This window comes from Pinus tabuliformis, chromosome X (genome assembly GCF_031772625.1).
Source record: "Pinus tabuliformis cultivar Carrire ecotype Pingquan chromosome X, CPIR1, whole genome shotgun sequence".
Classification (NCBI taxonomy): Eukaryota; Viridiplantae; Streptophyta; class Pinopsida; order Pinales; family Pinaceae; genus Pinus; species Pinus tabuliformis.
The window spans coordinates 1,347,909,103-1,347,934,729 of record NC_142308.1 but is presented as its reverse complement, the minus strand read 5'-3'; the positions used below and the strand labels follow the sequence as shown (position 1 = coordinate 1,347,934,729).

Below are 25,627 nucleotides of genomic sequence, written 5' to 3'. Positions count from 1 at the left end.
ACGTGTATTGATACAAGCTTGATCCGGCAGTCAGTTTCTTTGTCATTTTCAGCAGAGGTCTCATCACAAGGCTCAGATCAAAGTTTGCATTCATGGTATGAGGAAAAGAGAAGTAATCCATTGGATGAGCTAGGTTCCAGCGTGCTTAAATTTCAAGATCCTTATGCAGTGTTTTTGGAGGTGGATAGAGAAGCCATATCATTCAATGGGTCTGTTTCTAAGTTGTCATGGGAGTTGCCTTTCAGTAGTTCTCTCTTGTTGTTCATAAGCAAGCACCTGTGGAGAATTCGAACAACAGATGGGACACTTACTAGGTTACATTGGTTGTTTCATTTCACTTGACCAGGTGATGAATGAAACTGTTAGAGTAGGTTTTGATGAATAAGCTCCACTTTGAGCATCATTTTCAGTTGGTCGATTGTGTTTAAGTGTCGAGTCAGTTTTTAGTTGAGTCATGAGTCCTTTATGAGTCAATTTTTAGTCTTGTTGTTAAGTTAGTTTGTGTCAGTTTTCAGTCATGCATTTCAGCTTGAGTTTTTGACTCCATTGCCCAATAATTGTAAGGCAGTGGTCTGCTCTCCCAGAGGTCTAAGGTTCTTGGCATCTCTAAGGAGCTACCATCCCCATTGGAGCCAATGTTAGTGTCAGTCTTTCCAGCCTTCCTCCAGTGATCAAACGTGCTCTTACAAAGTGATTTTGAAGTGTCAAGGTCAAATTTTGTCATTTCAGTGAGTCTTCAAGCAAAATTTGGTCACTAGGCATTAGGTCTAGGGTTTGCTCTCACTCTTCTCAAAGTTGTCCAAATGGCGGTCCATGTCATCATTCAGATAATTCTATCATCATTCATAGGGTTTTCATTATCATCTCAGTGTCTAATGAGTCTTTTTACAACTTATTCATGCTTCAGTTGTGCCTAGGCAAGTTCATTTCCCTCTCCTAGGGTTTTGAAGGAAATTTCTCTTGGGCGGCCAAATCATCGGCAAAACTCATATCCTGATGTTCATACACCTTCCCCTATCCTTAAAGTACCTTATCAAACACTTCCCAACACTCAGATCCCCCAAATTCCTCATTTTTGCACAAACCCTAGTTTCTAGCTACAACCTGGCAATTTTCTAGGTTGGGCCTGTGTTTTGCCCTTTTGGACTCCTTCCCCTCACTCAACCTCTGAGATTCCACTTTCCCCTACTTCCTAACATCCCTCCATACTCCCCAAAATTTCCCCAAGAATTTAGAAGCCCCCTATCCCCTTCATTTCGCTTCATTTCGACAAAATTCCTTGTTTCACACATTGGGATAAGTTTCACTCAAAAGCTGTTTCAGAGAAATCAAAGATGAATTTTGGAAAACTGAGAGATTTTTTTGTTTAAAACATGCCAAGGAAGAAAAACCTCCTTCACTTTTTGCACAAGTGTCATGGTTTGAGAGAAATGTCAAGAATTTCGTTGCCTCAGGAGAATCAAAGACACCTCTGAAGTGACCTTGGGAAAATCAATTTTTCTCCTAGCTTGGTTGGCCAAATGATTTTCTTGATGAGTAAAATGATAACTAGACACAAATATATTTCCAATGAGCTTTCATGAGCTCAATTTGGGGTTGAGGAAGGCATTCAAAAGTTGACTGCAACAGCACTCTTCCTTCAGGCAGCCTCATTTCGCACTTTTTGACCAGTCTTGGGAGATTTGATTTTTAACAAGTCAAGTAAACTCCAAATTGAAAAACTCTAGTTGGGTTGGAAAGTAGACTCAAAGACCTTTCCAACGAGCTATCTTGCACCTGATTATGACACTGGGAAGGCCTCCAAAATCCTCCAGAAAGCCGCGTGACCCGTCAGGCACCCTCTGCCAGTGCAAAAATTACACTGGCGCAACCCGTCAGGGGCGCGCGACCCTTCAGGGTTTTCTCCATAAAAGATTTGCCAGTAAACTTGCCAAGGAGCCACAAATTTCCAAATTTTGTAAGGTATGCCCTCTACACTTCAATTTGGTTGTTGGTTATGATTGAAGGCCCTCATGCTTGTGTTTAAAAGATAAATTGTGCAAGTGGATGAAATTTCATATGACTGCAATATTAATGGTTAAAATGTGCTAGGGTTTGTGTTGTTTCAAGGTTTTTTCCCTTTGTAATTGTTTCCCTCATTCCCCTTTCCACTCATATGTGTACTCATATCTAGCTTCCCATACTATTCCATAAATAAAATGCAAACCCTCCCTTCTCCCTAATCACTACAAATACAAACCCTACCCCTCTCCCAAAGCATCAAAAAACTCAAACCCTAATCTTGTTGCACCATATGAATGTGTACACAAGAATTTGTTGGTGAATATGTAAAGAGTTTTGTAAATATGTTTCCCTATCTTCCCCTATTAAGGCATGTATTCATATTCCCATATGTTCACTTTCTATACATGTATTCCCATATGCAGTGATTTTTGCAAATGATTTCCCAATATTCCTGATTATAAACATGTATTCCTATATGCAATAATTGTTTGCAATGCTTTCCTTAAATTCCCTGTTATATTCATATATTCCCAATTTCTTGTAAAAAGGTCCCTCCCCTAACATTTCCCTCATGTCCTTGTCCCCTTGAAACAACAGAGAATTCAACACTTTTAAAGGCAGAAACAACAGTACATTTTGTCCACTCTGCTCCTCAAACATGTCAGAAACCGAAACATATGAGCAGAGTGATGACCAAGCATCAGTGTCCGAGATTGAGGAACAGAGGAGGCCACATAGGGGTGGTAAGAGTGGTCACCATGTAAGAGAGGAGCCCACATTTTTGACTTATTTGCAGGCTTGTCCACTTGCAGTCACATGTTTCCGCCACATGTCATGTTATGAGATTTGCGAGAGGCTATGCTTATCCGGGTCAATGCACACTTGGAGAGACTATTGGCTAAGGCCAACCAAGATAAAAAGTTGCTGAGGAACATGAAAAACCATTACTGGGCAAGAATGCATGTGTGCAAGGCCAAAATGAAGATGTTTCAAAGGCGGTTGTCTGAGGCCCTAAAAGGGAAAAAGAAGACCAATCCACTTCGTATCTTGGCGGAGGCTTCACTCAAAGATCATGGCACTCAATAGCCTAGCCATTGCTCAAATCCCAAATTTTTTTGAGAATTTTGGGTAATTTTGGCATTTTTTGGTAATTTACAGGTTTTGGCTCGTTAACGGGTCTCACCCCCCGTGAGACCCTTTGTCATGGCAACTCCTTTTCACAAAAACTCAGCATTTCCTGATTTTTTATGCAAAGTTACATATGCCCATGGATAGACTTGAGTTTTTATGGAGTTTTGGGCCTCCAGAAGGTCAAAATACATGCAAAATTTGACTTTCTGCCCCTTTTTTGAGTTGCAGAAACCAGTCTTGGGAGAATTAAGTTTTGACAGGGCAAATGACCTCCAAATTAAAAAATTCCAGTTGGGTTGGAAAGTAGACTCACAGACCTTTCCAACAAGCCCATGTTGGCTCAATTTGGACACCTGAAAGTGCCTCAAACAGAGTTCCAAAGGGGCGCGACCCGTCAGGCAGGGGGGCGCGACCTGTCAGGCAGTTTTTGCCAGATTGCATTGTACAGCCCAGAAAACGCAGTTTTGACCCAGTTTGACTTTTTGGGGTGAATGATGATTCTCTTTGATGTAATTATGGTACTTTTTAGACACTTTTACTCTTATGTAACATTTCTAGAAGATTCATTCATTAAAAGGGTAAATATTAAATGAATGAATTGGTTTCCAAGTTTATAGAGGCAAGTTGTTTTGACTGCCTAGTTTGTAGTGCTTAGTTTAGAAGTGGTTGAAACAGCTCCTAGGATAGTGAGCTCGACCCATGGAGGTAGGGAAAGAGGTTAGATCATCTATATTATGTACTTTCTTGCTCATTTTCATGGTTGGACTCTTGAGGGAGAAGCTATCATTGTATTATTTCACTGTATCTCTGCAATTTTTGGCTAAGGAAGACCAGGGTTTTGCAGTCCTCTTTGGGATTCTTGTGGACTCGTGTGTTGATGGTGTGTTTCACAATGTTCTTGTAAGTGTGTTTATGTGATTCATTTCCTTTCTTTTACTTCTGCACATTAAACAAATGAAGTGTTAAAGTAAGAATTCATGCCTGCCATGCTCTGCTTTTAAGTTTGTTTAATTTCAATGTTTTCTTCTGTCTAAGGAGGATTCAAAGTTATTGTTTTCCCTCCTTTACTCCTCACCTGTCTTTCTCATCCATTCACCTCAGTTTAAGGCATCAATACGGTCTCCTACCTCGCCCCAAAGAACCCCCTGCAAAAACTGTGTCAAATCCCCGCACCCAAAATTTGCAATTCCTCAATTTTTCACCAAAAACCCAAAAACCCCAAATCAATCTTTCTGATCAGTTTACTAGCCTAATATCAGTGTTACCTAGTTGGTCATCTCATCCCATTGCAGATCTACCGAGATTGACCGGAGAGAGCCTTCTCCTGCCCCGTAGGGCTAGCTACAAGGCTAAATGGTTTGATGTTGCCTTGAGGTTTGCCTTTCTCAACCTGAGGTGAAATTTCAAGCGCTAACATGAGGATCGGTTTGTAACATTTTGTGAGTGTTAGGTTTTTGTCAGATCAACTTTGGAGCTCTCATTTTCTACTCTCTCTTTCTCTCATACTCTTGGACACATAGAGTTTTCTTGGAGCATTCTTTGAGGGTGTGGAATACTTCGGATTTGGCAAAAGAAGGAAAAGGAAGAGTAGGAAGCATAAGAGGACATTGGCATCAACAACTACAATAGGTTTTTCTTGCAGGTGTCGAGTTGGATGTATGATTTCCTTGCTAGTTTTGGCATGAATGACACATGCATCTGGTTTCTTGGTTATGATTTGTCATTGTCATGGAGGATTGCCTATATTGACATTGGATTTGACTAGCCTTTCCATTTCTTGAATAGCCATGGTGTTTTCTATTTCTTTCCTTTTTTCTGGTTGATTCTCATGTTCCTTATGGATGTGGGTTTAGTTACTAGTTCCTGAAGCCTTGTAATGACTTAGGTTGAGTTACTAGTGCTAAAAGCCTTAGTTGAAAAAATGCTTTGGAACCATTGGTGGGTTGAATTAGTAGTCATGGAAGCCTTCGTTGGACAAATTCTTTGGATCCTGATAACAATTGTGGGTTGAATTACTAGTCTTGGAAGCCTTGGATGGAACAAACACTCTAGAGTCGTGGACATCTTTGCTAGAGACCAATTTGGTGATGGTTAGTGATGTTCAACTGTGAGGTGGAATCATTGTTTGAGGTTTGAGGTGGTTTGGCCTCTGGAAGCCCTGGTTTGGCTTTGTTTTATTTGTTTCATGAGATCCCACATTCATGCTTGGAATATGGTGTGGGGGGTGATTGACTAAAAGAGAGATTTGGTTCACCCCAATCTACAGTTAGGTGGTACGTGGAAGTCCCTGACTTTGTTGGATTTGCATATGATAATTATATCTCCTTTCATTTAGTATTTTATAAGTATATGTTCTCGTTATTATGTGGTTTTAATGGTTGTCTCCTCATTTATATATCTCTCGTTGTTTTCTAGTTATAAGCATGTTTTATGAAAGTGATGATATATGGCTCTCATCATGTTTTGGTTGGTATATGAAATATTAGTGAATGAATGAAATAATATATGATAATGCAACTATTTTGAGGAGATATCGGTCCTCGTTGACGATTCTCAGATAAGTATGAGACCCTTATGCTCAGATTTGTTATTATGACCTGTAGATTACATGTTTGTGATATGTTTGATGAAATGTATGTCATGGCTATTAGTGGTCAGAATAAGTCCTTGTTCAATTTTTTTCATTATTATCCTTTTTCAAATATTATTTTTCATTTATGGAAGTTTCATGAAGTTTTGGGTAGTGGCATGAGTCCTAACCCTAAAAAAGTGGCACAAAATTTGGGGTCGTTGGCACAGAACTTCTTGAGAAAAGCCATAGTCACATTGATGCCTTATTGCAGTAGCAACTGGAGGGTCCCAGTCACATGCATGCATTTTCATGGGCATGAATGAGGGTCTAGGGCAGTGAAATTTCAATTTTTGTCAAGGGTCGGGCACCTGAAGGGGTTGGTTGGCTCCTGAAGGTTTTGTCACTTCTGAGAAAGGTCAGTTTGGTCTTGTCATGTTGGTTCCACTTCCTTAAATATACTTGGGGAGTTGAATTATATCATAGTAACTCTTCATCAAATGATTACCTCAGTGGACCTGTTAGCTTGGGTAAATGTGGGAGGAGGGTGTTAAAGATGCACACGATGAAGCATGGGAAAGACACTAGAGGCAATGTTTCCTATTGTTTGTGGCTAGGGATGGTATGGTCTCTAGAGTTTCAACACTATTGTGTACATGTTGTACTATTCCATGTGTATTTTATGTGTGTTGTGTTGTACCATGTGTAATTGTTGTGTTTTACTATGTGTATATGTGTATATGCTATATTCTGTGTTTGGGATAGGAAGGTATGGTACTGTCTAGGCTTGTGTGTTGTGTAATGTGATTAGGACAGGTAGATTTCCTAGAATGGGGGTTGCATGGGCTTGTGTTGATCTAGGAAAAGTATACTGCCCAACATGGGGGTTGGTTTGGCCTTTGATGGTGTGGAATAAAATTATGTTTCGGTCAAATAAAGATGACCTAGTTTGGTAGTGCCCACATTCATGGGGTAGTGATTGGGCTTATTTATATTTATTTATTACTAAATTATCAACATGGGGACAATGAACTAATTAGTAAATTTGAAACCAAAAAGAAGAGAAGAGAAGGAACTAGGTGATTATCAGATTTGGCAATCGATCCAGTGTATGTAGGTGGTCAAAGAGAAGGGAAGGGACCAGGTTCTTCCCAAGTTTGGAAATCAATCTAGTGTGTGTATGTGGTCAATATAAGAGAAGGAACTAGTTTTTTTCTAGGTTTGGAAATTTATTCAGTTTGTGTATGGGAAAATAAAAGGCCACTAGATGCTTACCAGTTTAGAAACCAACATAGTGTGTATATAGGAAGAAGCAAAGAGGAATTAAAATATGAGTATCAATATTCCATTTGATTTCATGAATTTCAAAATTATGAAGATAAATTGATACACTAATCCATGATGACTTGGTTTATGAGCTAACTCAGTCTTCCTCGATAGGATGAAAAATAAAATTTTGAGTTTCATTTCATGGACAAGATTCTAATTAGGTATGATTCAAATTTATTACATTTCCTTATGATGAGCCTAATGGAAATTATGTACTATGATGTAGGAAATCATGGGAATTTCCAATTGGGTGAATGGACTTGGTTGTTAGGTGAGCAGTAGCATCTTGAATATATTAGAGTGCACAATAACACACTAATTAAAATATTTCAAGGATAGGGTCATTGTGGGATACTAACACCCAATGGTGCCAACTAATTATCATGAAGCATGCTATGACCATTATGAAAGAATTAAGGTAGGGACTTGCCTTGGCTATGAGACTCTTCTAATGTGAAGAAACCTTTCCAAGGAATGGATCACCTGTGGTGTTGGGAAGTAGAGAACGAGATGCCTGAACTTGGAAAGTGTCTGACTTCACTGAACGGGGTGACTAGATTTCCCAAGGGACTGGGAAACAAAGAAGGGGAGGGTAAGAAATTGGTTTTAAAGGGTCATGAGAATGGCTAATTAGAATCTAAAGCACATTAAGGGAGTTCCCAGTAACAACGAGTCAAAACTTGTTCGTTGAAGGAATAAGAAGCGAATGATAACAACGTTGGATATTGGATGCAAGAAACACTCTGGAAAAAAGGAATGAATCCAATTTGGATTGAGAACTTGGAAAGCACCAAGTCTTTAGGTAAGCCAATGTGCATATAAGATATGTTGTAATGAGTTGTCTATATAAAGCTCCATGATTAGTAATGCTTTGTCTAAAAACATGCTTTTTGTATATGGTTATTGAAAATAGAGGAAAATGTCCCCCCCAATGGGGAGGGGAATGTGACATCCCATGGTTAATAATTATCTCATTGGGTAGGGGACTATGATATCCCTTTGTTATAATTTTTCTCATTATAAATAATTGTAATTTTTAAATGGCTAAGAGAGGGACAAAAATTCTAGTTGCATGGGGAGGGAGATTTCTTGAAGAATTATAAAAATTAAGGACATCATCCATGGGATGGCTTAGAAGATTAAAATATTTGAGTATCTATTAAATTTAACTGAATAGATAAGGCCATTCCTAGGTGTCCTTCAACTCCAATAGCAAGCACGAAGAGGAAACAAAATTAAAGACAGGTGCGTGCTATGCTATCCAATAGTTGATTGTGTGGAGACTTAGGAAAAGAAATATGATTGGTCTACTAGTAGGCATGAAAATAATTCAAAAAGGGGAGGAATAGACTCTTAGTTTCGCAAGGATGCAAAAAGGAAGAGAATAGGAAACGTCACGGTGGAAATTCCTTTAGGGATCTATTGATAGTGTTGGATACCTCGAACATATAGGGGGTCTCCCTCATGTGAAGTCCCAAGTAGACCTCACATTATTTGGAGTAGGAGCCCCATCTTGAGTAGCAGACCAACCATCATAACACAAAGGTTCGATTTGGTTTCAATGGATAACATAAGAGATTATATACATAAACCTTGAATAACAAAGTAAGTTTAAATTGCGAAACATCGATTGCAATGTGTAAAAGGATACTTTCATGAGGGGGTAGACAAAAGTGAGCCTCTAGAAGGAAGTAATAGTTCTAACCTAATAGAGACACAAAACAAAAGAAAGGTTCATTAGTTATCTAGAGAAATATTTCACTTAGACACAACGATCATTAAACCACATGCAACACACCTTGAACAAGATAAGTATCGAGGCCACCAAAATAGTTCAATTTCCTTAGCACATGTGAAGAAAATATATATAGATAACATCCAAAGAATAGTCCTGAGACATTCACAATACATGCATGAAAATGTGTTGTCTCATTGAGCTTCAATTATAAGGTGAAATATCTAAGTAGATAGTTCCAATGATGAGACACTAGTCCAAATAGTGGAACATTAAATCACTTCTTTCTTCTCCAAAGAATACTTTTCTGTCCTATGCCAAATAGAGAAGCCAAGACTAGCTCTCCAAATCTTAAGCCTCCAAAATCCCTTTTCGTGAGTTACGAGGTTGCTTTTATATCCCCATGACTCTTCAATTACCCTCATGACTCTTGCACTTCTAATGTGTTGTTTGGACTTCTAAACCACCCTTGAACTTATAATGACTTTGAGACTTCTCTTAAGACATTTTGCCCATATATGATTAAGTGAATTTTCATATTCCACATATGACTCTTGGACTTCCACAAATTAAATTTTGTCATTTTCCTTAAAATACATCATTACATTCCACATGATGATGTTGCATGACACATGGACACATATTAATTATTATGATGATTGTGGTACAAAATACAACTTGACAATGATGACATGAACTTCATGATGATGTGGCAATGGCAAGTTGTCTTCCTTGTCACTTAATCTTATGTTCTTGATGATATATCTTATATATGCTTTATCTTCATTAAATATCAACTTTTTTTCTCATATTTAACCTCCAAAGGGTCTTTGATCAATATCTAAATCCTTTGAGTCATCATACAATGTCTTCTTTATTTCTCGGTCCATGATCTGCTTCATGTCTTCATGATATCTCTCTTAGTGCTTCTTCTATGTTGGTGTTTCTTCATTCTTTATCCTTGTAATATAATATTGAGTATCATATTTTAATGCTTGGAATGTACTCCTGCTAATGAAAAAAATTCATAACAAGGCACGATCAATCTTAAGAACTTTTATCCTATCACTATCTAGCTCATGGAATGATCTACTCATGATAGGCCTATAAGAGGGTTAAAAGAAGTAGGCTTGATCAAGAGGGCATAGTAAAACTCATTAATTGCTTAGGAGGGATCCACTATTCATTTTTAAGATTCCATGCATTATGAGAAAGAGCTCCCCTTGGTTTAGTACAGTGAGAGAAGTTGAAGGGACAAGGTGGAAATATTCATGCTTCGTGGTTGCACCATGTGCTCCAAAGAAAATAAAGGAAAGCATAAAAGTGCAGTTTGACTAGTAAAGGGTGAGGAGAGGCATCCTTTAGCCTTCCCTATTGTGCCATGTACTTAAAGGAAGGTTCAAAGGGAGGCTTCAGGAACATGAGCACATTGAGAAGGAGGGAAGGTGAAAGGTTTAACATTCAGGATTGCACTATTCGCTCAAAGGAAAAGGAAACTTTAAGGAGGGTGCAATTTGATTGGTCAAATACTGGAGGAAGCATATTTTAGACTTACCTACTATTGCATGTGCTCTATAGGGAAAGGTGTGGCAATATTTGGCACATGAATGTATTGGGAAGGAGGGAAGGTGAAAGGTTCAACCTTCAGGACTGCACTATGCACTCAAAGGGAAAGGAAGCTTCAAGGAGGGAGAAGTTCAACTGGTGAAAGACAAGAGTAATCTTCCTTAAGCCCTCCCTACTATGCCATGTGCTCTTGAGAAATATTTTAATCCAAGCTTGGGTGAAAAGCGCATTGGGGAAGGGGAAAGGCTGAGGCTTCAACCTTTTGGAATGCACCATGCACTCAAAGGAAGAGGAGGCTTGAGAGAGAGAACAATTTTCTTCAACAATGGGTCTCTATCTCTTTTGGATGCACTTTTCATCCTAGGATAATGCATTTTGACCTAATAGTGGGTGCTTAACCATTTGGAGTGCGCCTTTCATTGATGGAGGCCATAGGGATGAAGCCACTTTGATCAAGAGGGTTTTCACTCCTCTAGGAAGATAGGAGGTTATTTTCATTGTATGTATTTCCTACAAAAAAGGTTGAAAGAGGTTCATTTTGTTAGTTAGGAATTATTTATGTTACATGCAAGGAAAAAGTGACCAAAATTTAGGGTAGTGAGTCAGTATGAGCAAGAAGGTTTAAGTGACTACCCTTGGGAGGATCATAATGTGCAATAGATTTGGGGTAATATTGAGAAGGACTTATTGCACCAATATTTGGGAGTATGATTGAATCGTTGAGGCCTATGGATAGGTTGAAATTTGAAATTTTCACTCTATAAGAGGGATAAAGGCATCATAACCTGCACTAGGCTAAAGGACCAAGAAGGGCTCTGAAATGGCTAAGTGTGGGATTGATAGAGTAGAAGAGGAAAATGCAACTGGATATGACTCAGTCCTAGATCACACATAAAACCACCAATACAAGCCAGAATGATACACAAGATTCATTAATTACAATCACATCTCAAAATTACAGTAGAGCGACACTTATATCTAAGTGCGATAGTTGAAACGACACATTACAACACTTAGAACACAAGCTATGAAACTATGACAACAGTGACTAAATGGTGTGCTAAGATGTAGGAATTTGCATAGTGCATATTTTGATGTTTTGTAAGGCCATATTATGCAACAAGGTGTGCTAGAACTAAATTTTATGATGTGCAAAGGTGTGACGCATGCAAGAGTGAAAATCACAAAAGAGACACCTACGATATGAAGAAAACATAAGACGAGACTTGCAAAATGTGAAATACCTTGAAAGTGACACATTCCAGAGTGAAGATAACATGAAAATTCCACTTATGAAAGTGAAAGAAAGAAAAAACGACCACTGTGAATGTGAAAACGAAACTTGTGAAAGCAAAAATGCGCAAAAGACTACAGTTGATAAAACTCACCAAAATAGAAGTACAAACGTAAAATATTGAGGGGGACTGTCAATAAAAGAGTGCATTTAATATCGACATGAGGTTAACATTTCATGAGCACTATCTCGATGGATGGTGTGATGTTTTTTTAACCTTGCATAAAGGAATTGTTCTCATGAAATCATTGAACATTGTGCATGCAAGTGCAAGTGACTTGACACCATGAAACTAAGAACAAGAATTGAATGCTTTGAAAAACATCAAATGATCATGGAGTAACCATAGAGTGATAGACCTTAATATCCTCAGTAGGATCCAAAATTCATGTTTGAGCAAATGTTTGGTGGGTGTTAGTCACATTGATGACATTTGGTGACATACTAGTAGAACTCCAACTTCTCTATTTAGGTTTAATTCTCTAAGTGAAAGGTCTCAACATTTCAATAAGTATCGATTCATTCTGTTGATTACGTTGGATTCTATACTTAAATTGATTAGAGATATAGTCCCCTACATTCCATTACTCAGTTAAAGACATATCAAGGCTTTCCAAATCACAGTTGTTTTGATCTATGAAAGGGTAATATGTGTGACAAGTTTAAGATATTCAGAATATGAGTTTCATCCCCGGTGTTTCTCCACTTTCAGCAAGCCTGGATAGTACCTCAACAGAGTCGCTACATGAGTACAAGCATTTCTTCTCTGCCAGCACACCTAAACACTACCTCGATGAAGTCACTTTCTTCATCACCCTATGCAGGGAGCCTTTCTCTTCTTTTACCCTTTATTTATTTATTTATTTAATATGACTATGCTTTGGCACTTATTATTTTGAAAAAGAAGAAGAGTTATCCTTACTTATTGAGAGCATAGGAGGTTTCCCCTTAAGAGAATTGTTTATATAACCTCTGATATTAGTTTGTACGCTTTATATTTTCCCCTTATCCTTTCCCTAATAGATTGAATAAGAAATAAAAACCATTATTTGCTTACAATATCGAGTTGAGAAATGAGGATCCTAAGCTAGATATCGAATTTACAGTTCAACCAAATGTTTTCCATTCAAGTGGATCATATTTTCCATTTAGACATCATTGACTTTAAAGATATATAAACCCAAGATATAGAAGAGGTAACAGATTATCCAATCATTGTTCGTCATCACAATTTCCCTTTTCAAGTTTTGCCACATTGTCTTTTGAGCTAAACATGAGCATATTTCATGCAAAGTATTATTGAACAAAGAGAATAAAATACATGAAATAACAACAAAACAAAAGAAAAAGAGCCAAGAAAAATGGAGGCAAAACATAAAACAACATACCATAAGAAACCAAACAAATGCAGACACTTGATGGATATCATAATAGAGGGTGGGTGCAATGTAGGGGAAACTAAATGAAACTAATCCTACTCCTAACCTAAGCAACTAGAAGAAAGGGATAAGTTTAATAATATTTACAATGTATCCATCATTGTTCTCGACCTGCAACCACAAATATACTAGCAATTAAAAACAATATAAAACTATGTGCAATATAAAAGATAAGAACTTTGAAAAATTGCACAATAAACTAAAGGTCTAGTTTATTACCAAAAAGGTGTGACATACCGACTTGTTTGATCTTGTTTCAAAATTTACCCTATTCTTTGAAATGTCAATTATAAAAAGCTTCTAGGATGCTTGGGAATACACATTCATATGTTCTCTTATTTCTTGCAAACATTAAAAAGGATCGAAACTTGTTAGTTTCATAATAGCTTGCCACATAGGATTTCTCTACCCATTCATCGATTAGGTCTTGATATTCAAGACAATGAATTTGGAGATCTTGGGACTTATAGGAAAATGATTTTTTTTAATTAATTTGTTCAATTCAAAATGAAAATCTTTGTTATTATGATCAGATTGGTCAATTAACATATAATATTCTTGAGTCTTTGTCGATTCCCTTTGTATGATTGAATGCAGAGTCAACAATAAGCAATCTTACGGCATTCAAGACAATTATTGAGATTATGAGTCCAGGAAATTGTTGAAGCCTCGATATTCACTACGACAATATGGGGGATAACTACCTAGTCTGGACCTTGAAAGAAGCTCCTTTTCTGTTCAGTTTGGTGGCTCCGACTAGGGATAATGGGACCACTTTCCCAACAAGAATTGATTTGATAATTGTGTTGGGGTGATATAAGATATAACAAAGAATTATTTAACTAAAAATTATCTAATATAAATGATAAACACATGAATCTACTAATTCTATTATTTATCATACTATATATATATACTCGAGAATAATCTAAGATATGCGATCTACAGAGATGTCTTAAGGAAATTGGTAATGAAGATTATTCAACTACTAAAAGAAACGAAATCATGAATGGTAATTGTTTTGGCTAAATAGTTAGACAAAACAATGGAGAAAACTTTATCACATATACTAATTGTGCATGTATTCAATAAGGAATTAGAGCTGAAACATCATACAAAAGTGCAAGAATATAAAACTATAACTCAGATTTCCTACATAATGTAATATAAGAAAAAGTATTGCTAGTTCATAAATGAAACACAATCATAAGATATAAGTACCATATATGAAAGGTCCAGCTCATGAGATCAACAATATTGATCCATTTTCTTCAAATCAAATATACCCTAAGAGTACAGAAGTGAAATTTCAGTAGAGTATGCTTCAATCACTAGTACAAAATGGCTAATCAATTACTAAAAAAATGACTAAAATTTGCATATAAGTGACTAGTTTTTAGTCAATGACCAATAGTAGCTAATTTACAGTATCTTATAACGCGACCAAATTTTAGCCATTTTTAACTTAGTCATTAATTGACTGTCTCAATTTTATTATATAGTAGTATATTTAGTCATTAATTTGGTCATTAATTTAGTCATTAATTTGGTCATTTATTTAGTCATTAATTGTCATAATTAATGACCAAATATACAACAAAACATATTACTAAATGATCGCCCAAAAAAACCAATTAATGACCAAAGAAATATAACCAAAATATTGGTAATGTTATAAGATAATGTAAATTAGCTACTAATAGTCATATATATGCAAACTTTAGTCATCATTTGAAACCAATTAATGACCAAAGAAGTATGACTAAATTTTGGTTATGTTATAAGATACTGTAAATTAGCTACTCATAGTCATATATATGCAAAATTTAGTTGTCATTTGTAACCACAAATTTATCATTTGTAGTAGTCATTTATCTTTTCTTGGTAGTTTCATATTCATTATATAAATGACTACTATAGTAGTTTATATTCATTTCATTTACTTTCATTAACAATCATGATAAGTAACTAATTTAGTCGGATATTCATTTTATTTGTGTTCATCATTAATCAACATAAACTACTAATTTAGTAGTTTTATATTAATTTTATGGGTTCATTATTAATCAACATAAATTAATTAATATAATTTTGCAACTAAAATAAAAGAAAAATGGCATACAATGTTTATGCTCATCTAATATGAAAACACAAAGTTACATATGTTAATTACAATATTAAATAATACCAAGTGCAACTATAAATAATTTCAATCACATAAAATATATTATATAAAATTTCAAGTATTAAAATATGAGTTTCCAACTTAATATTGGTTGGAATACAATTTACACATTAAATATTGTTTCATCACTTCAAAACATTGTCATTGTGTTGTCAATAAATTGCAGGTGAATTCACCAACTCTAAAGACTTGACCATCAGTCTCTATGTGTGTGTCTTATGTGGGATATTGGATCTATGGGTACCACTAGACGAGTTCTCTTCTCTCTCTCTTTAATTTTCATTTTGTCACTTTAGTGTTATTGTTCTCCTCTTTCTTCAATTCCTGCTTCTTACCATCAATACTAAGTTCCTTTTCTGAAAAAAGAAATAAGATAAAATGTAGAGTATAAGACATGAAAGAGGATGAATACTGGAATATAAACTAAAGTAGACTATAAATGATTTATACGATATATACCTCAACATTAGCAATATTTTCAATGCCAATTTTCCCCATAAAAGAAAGAATCTCAAACAAGTTTTCTTCAGTTGGGCAATAGTTCCCACCATGTGGCCAGATGACCTGTATAAACAAAGAAAATAAAACACCACCATAGAAAATAACACATTAGTAAACTTAGTATTCAACATTCAAGGAAATCTTAGGCACAATCATGCCAACTAAGTTACATGCTAAAAAGCTCAAGTTGTAGATTACTTATACAATGTGGTAGTGAAAACAAAACTCCTAGAAAATGTCAAACCTGAGTCTAAAATAAAATGAAATGAAGTAAAAAGGATACAATAATAGGATAGCCTCATATACTATACTATCTTAAACAAAAAATTAGATCTTAAATAGGTTACCATGCCCTAGATTCTAGAACGAAATCTATTCTTTACTAAATTATGCCACATCATTTGCACAAGCTACAAATCAAGATGACATGCATATTGAAATAATGAAAAGGATGAAAAATCCCCTATTATGTATATTTGTGGTTGCATCTATTGTTACCTCGTAGTTATATGAGACCACAATATTATTAGTCCACAGTTCATACAATTTAGGAAAACAGTTTCTGACTTTTTGGAATAAATTGACACTAAATAATACAAGAAATTGTAAAATTGACTTCAATGTGATCATCACAAATGCATGTCTACATTAATGTAACACTTAAATTTAAAATCAAATAAAATATGTTGCTTCCTTCACAACTACAAGATGCTTTTGAATTGAAAAATTTATTTACCTTAACGTTGCCCCATCACTTCCATTAGCTGATTTAATCATATAATTGGAGACAAACAACTTCATGCCCAGTTTGAGAATTATCATTAGAGCTAAAGAAAATACACATTCCATGTTTGATGTCACCAAGGACAAGAAAAAATGAAGAGTTAAATGATTTTCTTCAAAGAGAGAGATCATAATTGCAACTGAACACATAACAATAGGAGCACAAGTTCTCATGCATTTAATGTAGTAGGATTTTAATTATCTATTAGCATTCATGTCTTATACATCAATATATGGCAGAGAACTAGTACTGCTCAGACATAGTATCTGGAAATATTTTCTATGATTTCTTAGTAAAGCTCATATCTAGTTCAATTACAATATTGCATAGACCAATAGAGTAGGTCTAGAAGTTGGTGGGAATTTTCTACATGTAGTTGCATACAAAGGAACATTAACCATAGAACTTTATTTTCAATCAAACATGGAGAATATATATGAGAGAATGAAATTTATCCTTGTTTACAAAATGACATCTCCACAAAACTTTCCTTGCATCCTACTTTCTTCCATCAACATCCTGAATCATATGTTGCTCCCCTTACAATTTAGGACCCCTGAGGCATGGGTTGTTTTCAAAACTGGAAAAAAATATCTCTATTATTAAATTGTCCTTTAAAGAACAAATGGAAATCTTAAATTGTAGAAATCCACACAAACATTATTAGTAAGAGTAAATATGTTGTTGACTCTCAATCTCTTTTCATTGTTCAGATAAATATATATATGTTCAACAAGAAGGAATTATAACAAGACAAAATTGTATTGAAAAATAAAGTTACTTGTTAATTCCTGCAACTCTCATCCACTCATCAACATGTCCCATATGATGACATGAAATGCAACTAAAAAATATGCAATGCACTTCTCCGCAATTGAAGGAACATGATGCTACTTGCTAAAGAAATCAAATAGGATTTTGATTGGTAATATATGTCATAATCTAATATAATAAAGTAGTTGAAGCACAATCTTGTCTATGAATATCATATAAATGTATGTATAGCACCGACCATGTGTAATGGTAGTTGAGAAGAGATTAAGAGAGGAAAAGTGACCTCTCGGTAGCTTGTACTCTTACCACTAAAAAAGGAGATTCCTTTCCATTATGTTGTCTTTAGACTGTTTAAAGAAGTAAGGATGGCATAATCCATAAAGCACATCCATGGCACAGTGAGATGATTGCAAAGTTGCTTCTCTGACTATCCTACTTAGTTGCTTGTTTAATCCTAAAATTCATCCAATTCAAGAGATAGATATATGTACCGACAAGAGTACTTTCAAGAAGTAAGTTATGCTAGATTTACAGGCATCAATTAAGTTGCATGGAAAGAATCAGCATGTGGTCTACTTATAGAATAATTTGCATGCCATATGAGGTAATGCATGAAATTCATTAATATCTATAAAACATAGCATACACCTAAGAATCCCACTAAATCATACACAAATTTATTTTCATATCCATTAGTAGCCCAAGCAATGTGAGGCACATGAAAATTGCACATGAAAGAGTAAGGGATGAAGGCAAGAGAGAAAACAATAATTTTCTTGTGTATTCTCACTAGTCGTATTAAATTTTCCTTCTAGTGAATTATAATTTGTGTAGGATAAAAAGGAAGAAGAAAAAAAACACAACAAGATGATATTCAAACCGTTATTAACAATAATTAGTTTCCTTGTGATGCTAATAGCTTTGGAATCTAGATCATAAAAGAATGACACTAGAGAGCACATTCAAAACAAGTATTATTCATTGGCATAGTGTAGTTACAATGCATGGTACTTATCAAACAATATTCATTAAGGGAATGACAAGCAACATGAAATTTTGAACAATTATTGAAAGGTCTTAAAAGGCATGTCAAATGCAGAATGCAGAACATATTTACCTTTCAAAACTGTGAAATCCTAAGTTAAGGTGACACATAAGAGTCAATAGATCATTTTAAGGGAATTATGGCAATTTGATCAAATAGCTACGACTGGACATGGAAATACTTCACAATAAAAAGTATAGCATCTTTTTTGTTCAGAACTTTCCATAGTGCATACTTAACACATGTTATCCATGTAATCAAAACCCCTCACAACATTGTAGGGACTTCATTTCTTATTCCAGAATGGAATGTATAAAATCCCTAGAGATCTAGTCCTTATGTTATTTCTACTATTGACCTATGGTTTACTTGAAATACAACATGAGGCAGGGAAACCTAAGAAACAATTATCCTTATAGTGGGAGCACTTTGGATTGGAAACATCTATTTTCTCTATCACTGGCTTCAAAATTTCACATGTATGCTCATTGGTTATGTTTTCCAGAACGAGGTTTCCACTTCAATTGGTGACCAATTTTAGATTCAAGGAATGTAGAAAGTCAATATGAAGTTTGAACACTTATTACTCTTTCAGATTCAAAAATTTTGAAATTGGAATAACATGTAATGATTTATATAAAGAAAGGAAAAACCTAAAGGCCACAAGTTAATTGAAACTCGAGTTAGCTATTGTGTTAGGGTTTAGGTTAGTGATCACTATTTAGTTTAGGTTGGATGCCTTTTTAATGTTTTCTTTAAAAAAAATTAAGGCATGTTATATTTTCTAAAGGGAGGGTTGCTAGTTATGGTTACAGGGCACCCAAAAGTGCATGAGTTGATGGACCAATCCTTCATTAGAAGAGTTTTTCAAGGAGAGAAGTCCCCCAACTACCTTGAGGACTACTTAACATCCCTAGGATAGTTGATGGATGACAAGGTGATGAGCCCCGAATTGGGTAACCTATTGGGCTCATTTTGCCTAATTGTCCTTGTTCAATCCTCCATTTTTCATAGATTATGCATGTTTTTCTAGTATGTTTATGTTATTTGAACGAATAAGGGTGGTCACTCTACCAAGGAGGCTAATACGTGGTCATTTCAGGTTTTTTGGACAAATTTTGGAGCAAAACCAAGAAATTATGGCCCAGGTGATAGCCAAGATTGAGGTGAGGATTTGTAGGGAGGTTGTCTTTGGCATTAAATGGCCCTTCCTCGAAATCTCCACCCTCAACTCTGAGCTCAACAGGCCACCAAAACGAGTTCTAAAGGCAGCCAAGCAGCTTTGGGAAGAGTGACTGTTTACTAGTAGTTGGAACAGCCGAGTCCCTTGAATTTAGGAGGGCTACTAGCCCCCTCGTATTGTATAAATAGGAAGGCCTCAGCCTTCGTAGTTTACTTTTGGAACTGTTGGTATTTGCACTATAGTGCTGTCCTTTTCTCAACTCGTTTTCTTAGCTACTGTTGTATAACTTTCTTGTGATGATTATTTTTGAGTAATGAGAAGCAGCTTTACTTGGCATCAGATCTGAGTTCTTTATAGGAGCCTGTAGCTCTTGGGGTTGGGCCCAACCCGAGTGCTAAGGCCTCCTTTATGTATTGTTATTTGTTCTCTATGTATTTGAAAAATCATTTCTGTTAAGTAGATTAAATCTCGCTGATTAACTAGGTCACTGTTGATGATTAGAAAGACTTTTGATGTTTAGATTGAGTTGATAGGTTGTTAATAGGGAAAAGCTTCAAAAAAGGGCCATCAAACACCTCTGATTTCACCTCTCCCTCAGTGGGATCAGGAGCTGGGATCAGGGTGACCTTGCTGCCCACAAAAACACTGACTTTGCTTTGCCATGCAATCACTAGTGTTTGATCTTCATTTGTAGAAGTTGGTTACAAGTTCAGATTTTTGCTTGCTTAGTTGCATAAGTTAGTATACATGGTTTCATTGCAGGTCAAACTTCTGTTCATTCTCTTTACTGTCAGCTAGATCAGATTAGGTCAATGTAACTAGGTCTTTGATTTTACAAGTCTTCGTTGGTTCAGTTGGAAAAACAACTTGCAGAGCACCTGTACCACTTTTCTACCTGCCCATACTCCATTAAACCCATCTGCTCCATCCCTCAACTCAGCTTCTTGCCTTACGTTTGCCATTTGCTCACATAACCCTAGTTCTTGTGGAACATTGCTTTAGTCCTCCATAAACAAATCTAGCCATCTACATCTTTCCTCAACTCCATCCACCAAGACCTGGACCACCTCCAACCCTTATCCTACCTCCATACCCACTCCTTCATCTTTATTCCTCCATCCATCCTCCAAAATCCCATTTCTGAACATCCTGTAGAAAAATTACAGACATCCTGTACAAAATCACAGACATCTTTTAGAACCCCTGCAGACTTCCTGTACAAGCTCACGAATGAGGTTTCTTGATAGCAAAACTCTCTAAAACTCTCTGGAAGGGTGTTAGGGACCCCTTAGGCCCTCTCTGAACCTTCCCGACCTCCTCCAAACATTTCCTCTTTCCAATCCACCTATGCACAGTCAAAACAGTCAAATTGCATGTATGATAATTCTGGCAACTTATTCAAAAACACAAAAAGATGTTTTTTCAGATGTTACTGTAGAAGTAGCTTAGATACATGTATTTACCTTCCTAGAAGTCAATGGAATTTCTTTCAGTAGCTTGCATCCTCTTTCTTGCATCGGTAGGGATAGCTGGTAAAATTAGGGTTTGCTAAGGTTTACGTTTCCTTTCAGATTTCTAGTTCTTTCTGTAAGTAGATCAGCCTTCTTTGAGTTAGCTTTCATCCATCAGTTGAAAAGCTTCTTCTTAGAGCTCATAGAAGTTGGCTTAAGCTCCTAGTGGACTTGTGCCAGCTGACTAAGTGACAGCTGCGGAAAGAGCTAGTACTTGTGCATACAACACCGTCGCTTCCAATTTTGTTACAAACTACTGGGTTGATAAAAGTAAAGAAGGGAGTCTCAGGAGTTGCAGCATTATTGCTGCAATACTGAAGCTCACCACTCTTTTTGGCACCGGTACCGGGAAAGCGTCAAAGTATTTGTGATTGCTGCTTTTCTTCTATTTTCCTACTCTAACCTTCTGCTAAGTAGTTTATTTCAGTTCCATTTTGCAATTTCATTTCTGCAAAAGTAAATTAGACATTTCCTGCTTTCATAGATTAACCTTTCAATTCCACAATTTCATTTTTACAAGCGTAGAATAGAATTTCAATTCTACAAGCGTAGTCTAGCATTTCATTCTCGCAATTTGATTTCAGCAAAATAGATTAGTCCTTTCCTGCTTTCATTTAAATTCCGCATTTTCATTTCTGCAAGATAGATTTTAGTTAGTTGCAATTTCATATGTTTCATTTTTGCAGGTACAAGCAGAGAAAAAAGCAAAAGCAACCAAAAATCCTTTCATGCCTCGTAGGAAAACAGATAATACCGGAAAATTCCTACCCAACACCCCCACCACTTCACTAAGTCACCCTTCTCTCTCTTTGGTGGAAGTGACCCAGAAGAACCTATAGGTGAACCTCTTGAGTATACAAAGATCCTATAACAGAAGAAGAGCAAGAAAACATTCCTTTTGAGACCATGGCTGAAAACAGAAACGGTAGAGACGATGACGAGAGAATAGAAGGTACCTTCCCCATTCGAGAGACCAATGGGGACATGAAAATGAAGAACATAAGTCCCTCAGCCTTACCTCATTTCCATGGATTGACCACTGAAGACCCTGATACCTTCCTGTTTGAGTTTGTTGTCCTTTGTCGAACTTATGACTATATAGAAGATGAGCAAAAGTTGAAACTCTTTCCCTCTACCCTCAAGGATGCATCATTACGCTAGTTCATGGGGTTACCTGGAAACAGTATCACTACTTGGGCTCAGATGCAGAAAGCCTTTAAAAACAAATACCAAGATTACTGTAGGTGAAAGGAAACCAAGGGAGAAATCTTTCGGATGACCATGGGAAATGATGAGTCTTTAGAAGACTACGAGGAAAGGTTCCAACTTAGCTATAAACGAGCCAGGTGCACACTTGACCCTGAATCTCTAAAGCTGGTTCTGCTCCGAGGAGTCCCTGAAGACCTTCTAGATACCCTTCACATGCTAGCTGGAGGAGACATCTACCAACTACCTTATGAGGACATAAAGACTGTGTTTAGAAACCACTCTAAGGCAGCCCATAAAAGAGGTAGGGGAATCCACTTTCAGCTAGTACTACCTTCTCCAAGAATGAGTTTGCTAATCAGATGGAAGACCTCAAAAGTGAGATGAGACGGACCATTGCCATGCAACTTGATACTTTCCGAATCCAACAAAAGAAAGAGGAAGTTGAGAGGGCTTTGGCCATTTTCTATCCCAGATGTACGAGGAAGCACCCTAAGAACGAGTGTCCATTACACTCAGTAGAGGTATGTTTCATTTTTTAGGAGAACCAGCCCACAAACCAATGCCCAACCTTACCCGGATTCAAAGCCATGTACCAAGGGACTGAGGCACCCACTAAACCTCTCTACTTCCTCAACCAAAGGAGGCTACATGGACCCAGACCTTACCAGCAGGGGATGCAAGGGACAGCCCAAGCTTATTATAGCCCCAACCAATCTACTCACATGCCTTCTTGGGTTCCCCCTGCTCATTCTTCCTGGTCTGCACCTCCTCCAAGGTCTTATCCACCTCAATACCTTACTCAATCCACTGCTCATTCGTTTCACTTACATGTCTAGCCATAGCCTCAGTGGAATGCACCTCAACTGGGGTGGAGGCCCTAATAGAAATCTCCTCCTGCCATTCTGCCTCCACCACCAGCTTAGCCACAACCATTACCTCCTGTTCCTCCAAGACAACCCCAGATGCCTGCTCAACCGAACCCGAACCCCAACAACCAACAGGCCCAGCAGGTATACACTGAGGAGACAACATGTCCTACCTATGCTATGGAGATCCAGGAGATCAACTTGCGATCCGGGAAGACCCTTCCAGATCACCAACCTCCTCCCCCAGAGGACGAGGAAGAGAAACAGGAAAGTGAACCCCAAGCCATTCCACCCTTTCCTGAGCGACTAACAGTAACCACACAACCAAACCCAGAGGAGATTGAACTTCTAGGAGAACTGAAATAGTTGTGTGTGAAAATACCACTTCTCCAGGCCATCAAAGATGTACCAATATACAACAAATTGATTAAGGAGAAGTGTTTCAGGCACCCAGGCAGGCGAAAGAGAGATGCCTTGACTATCAATGTCATTGGACAATTGTCCGATCTAATGTTGGGGCAAGTAATCTGTCCAAAGTATTTGGACCCTGGGAGTCCTGTAGTTGATTTCCACATCAATGGCACCATAATCCCCCATGCCTTGATTGATCTAGGGGCTGCCATTAATGTGATGACCAGGGACACCATGCTTAAACTCAACCTTCAGAGTTCCTTAAGGAAGACCTTGACAGTCCCGCAGTTGGCAGATCGCTCCACCGTGACTCCTGAAGGGATTGTGGAAGATGTCTTGGTCTCTGTTGACTCTTGGGAGTACCCTGCGAACTTCTTGGTTCTTCAGCCAAAGGAAAAGTTCATTGGATACCCCCTCATTTTGGAAAGGCCTTGGTTAGCCACTGTGAATGCTTACATCAGTTGCCGAGCTGGAAGCATGACCATCAAGAATGGGCCTATGTCCAAGCAGTTAGTCCTATATCCTCCTGCGCAACCTCTGCTAGAACATGACTTACCACTCTGGTTGGAAAAAGGAGATGAGGATGAGGTCTACTCTGCACCATTGTGCACAGTAGAAACCACTAGGGGAGGCCCTCAAACCGAGGATGATTAGATTGAGACTTTGATTCAAAATCCACCTCCTAGTGCACTGTCCTTAGAGGAATTGGTGGAAGATACCCAAGCCAACACCTTAGTGGACCTCTGTGTGACTGATCCAACCTCTCATAGAGTTAAGAATGTGGAGTTTGGTCCCCAAAGAACTTTAAAGATCAATTTCTCCCTATCTCCTTCTTAGGAGAAGGAGCTGTGTAGCTTACTGAACAATCATTTAGATGCTTTTGCTTGGACCTATAAGGAGATGAAAGGAGTCCATCCCTCGGTCTGTACCCATCACATATACATTAAAGAAGATTGTAAACTGGTCAGGTAGCCTCAGAGGAGTATGAATCCATCCCTTAAAGACATTGTCAAAGAAGAATTGCAAAAATTATTGGATGCAGGATTCATCTACTCTATCTCCGATAGTGAGTGGGTCTCACCTCTAGTGCTTGTGCCCAAGAAGAACGGGAAGTGGAGAATCTGTGTAGATTACCGAATACTTAACAAAGCCACCAAGAAAGACCATTTCCCTTTGCCTTTCATAGATCAAGTGTTGGATGGGCTGGCAGGGAAGAAGTTCTTCTCTTTCCTAGATGGGTTCAGCAGGTATATCCAGATCCAAATAAGCCAGAAGACCAAGATAAAACCAACTTCACCTATCCTTTGGGTACCTTTGCCTATCGAGTCCTTCCCTTTGGGCTATGCAATGCTCCTGCCACTTTCCAAAGAGCAGTATTGAGCATCTTTTCTGAGTTGGTCCATGATTCGGTAGAAATCTATTTGGATGACTTTACTCCTTATGGGTCAAACTTCCAAGAAGCATTGACTAATCTGGGAAAAGTTCTAACCAAGTGCATTGAGATGAACCTGTCCCTCAGTCCCAAAAAATGTGAATTCCTGATGACTGAAGGGACCGTGCTAGGTCATACCATTTCTCGGCAAGGATTACAGGTGGACCCTAATAAGATTGCTATCATCCAAAAGGTCCCACCTCCTCCAAAGGTAAGAGATGTTCGGAGTTTCCTAGGCTTAGCAGGATATTATCGAAGATTCATTAAAGACTTCAGTAAGCTAGCCTTGCCATTGTTTGGCCTCTTAGGGAAAGATGTTGAGTTTAAATGGACTGACAGCTGTCAAGGGGCACTGGATGAGTTGAAAGATAAGCTGGTGTCCGCCCCGATCTTGAGAGGTCCAAACTGGGCACTACCTTTCCACATCCACACTAATGCCTCGAACAAAGCCATAGGGGCATCCTTAGGACAAGTTGAGGAGAAACTCCCATATGCCATATACTTCGTCAGCAAAAACCTGTCCAGGGCAGAAATGAACTATACTGTAACCGAGAAAGAGTTCTTGGTTGTAGTCCATTCCCTAAACAAGTTCAGACACTACATCACTGGTTATCAAACATTTGTACACATTGATCATGCTGCGATTAGATATTTAATGA

The 25,627-nt window shown here is 37.4% G+C and overlaps 1 pseudogene; it reads right to left on the bottom strand.

Annotated features, from left to right (window-relative positions):
* Window positions 1–25,627, bottom strand: part of LOC149145067 (14-3-3-like protein GF14-C) — a 186,288-nt pseudogene that overhangs the window by 144,447 nt on the left and 16,214 nt on the right.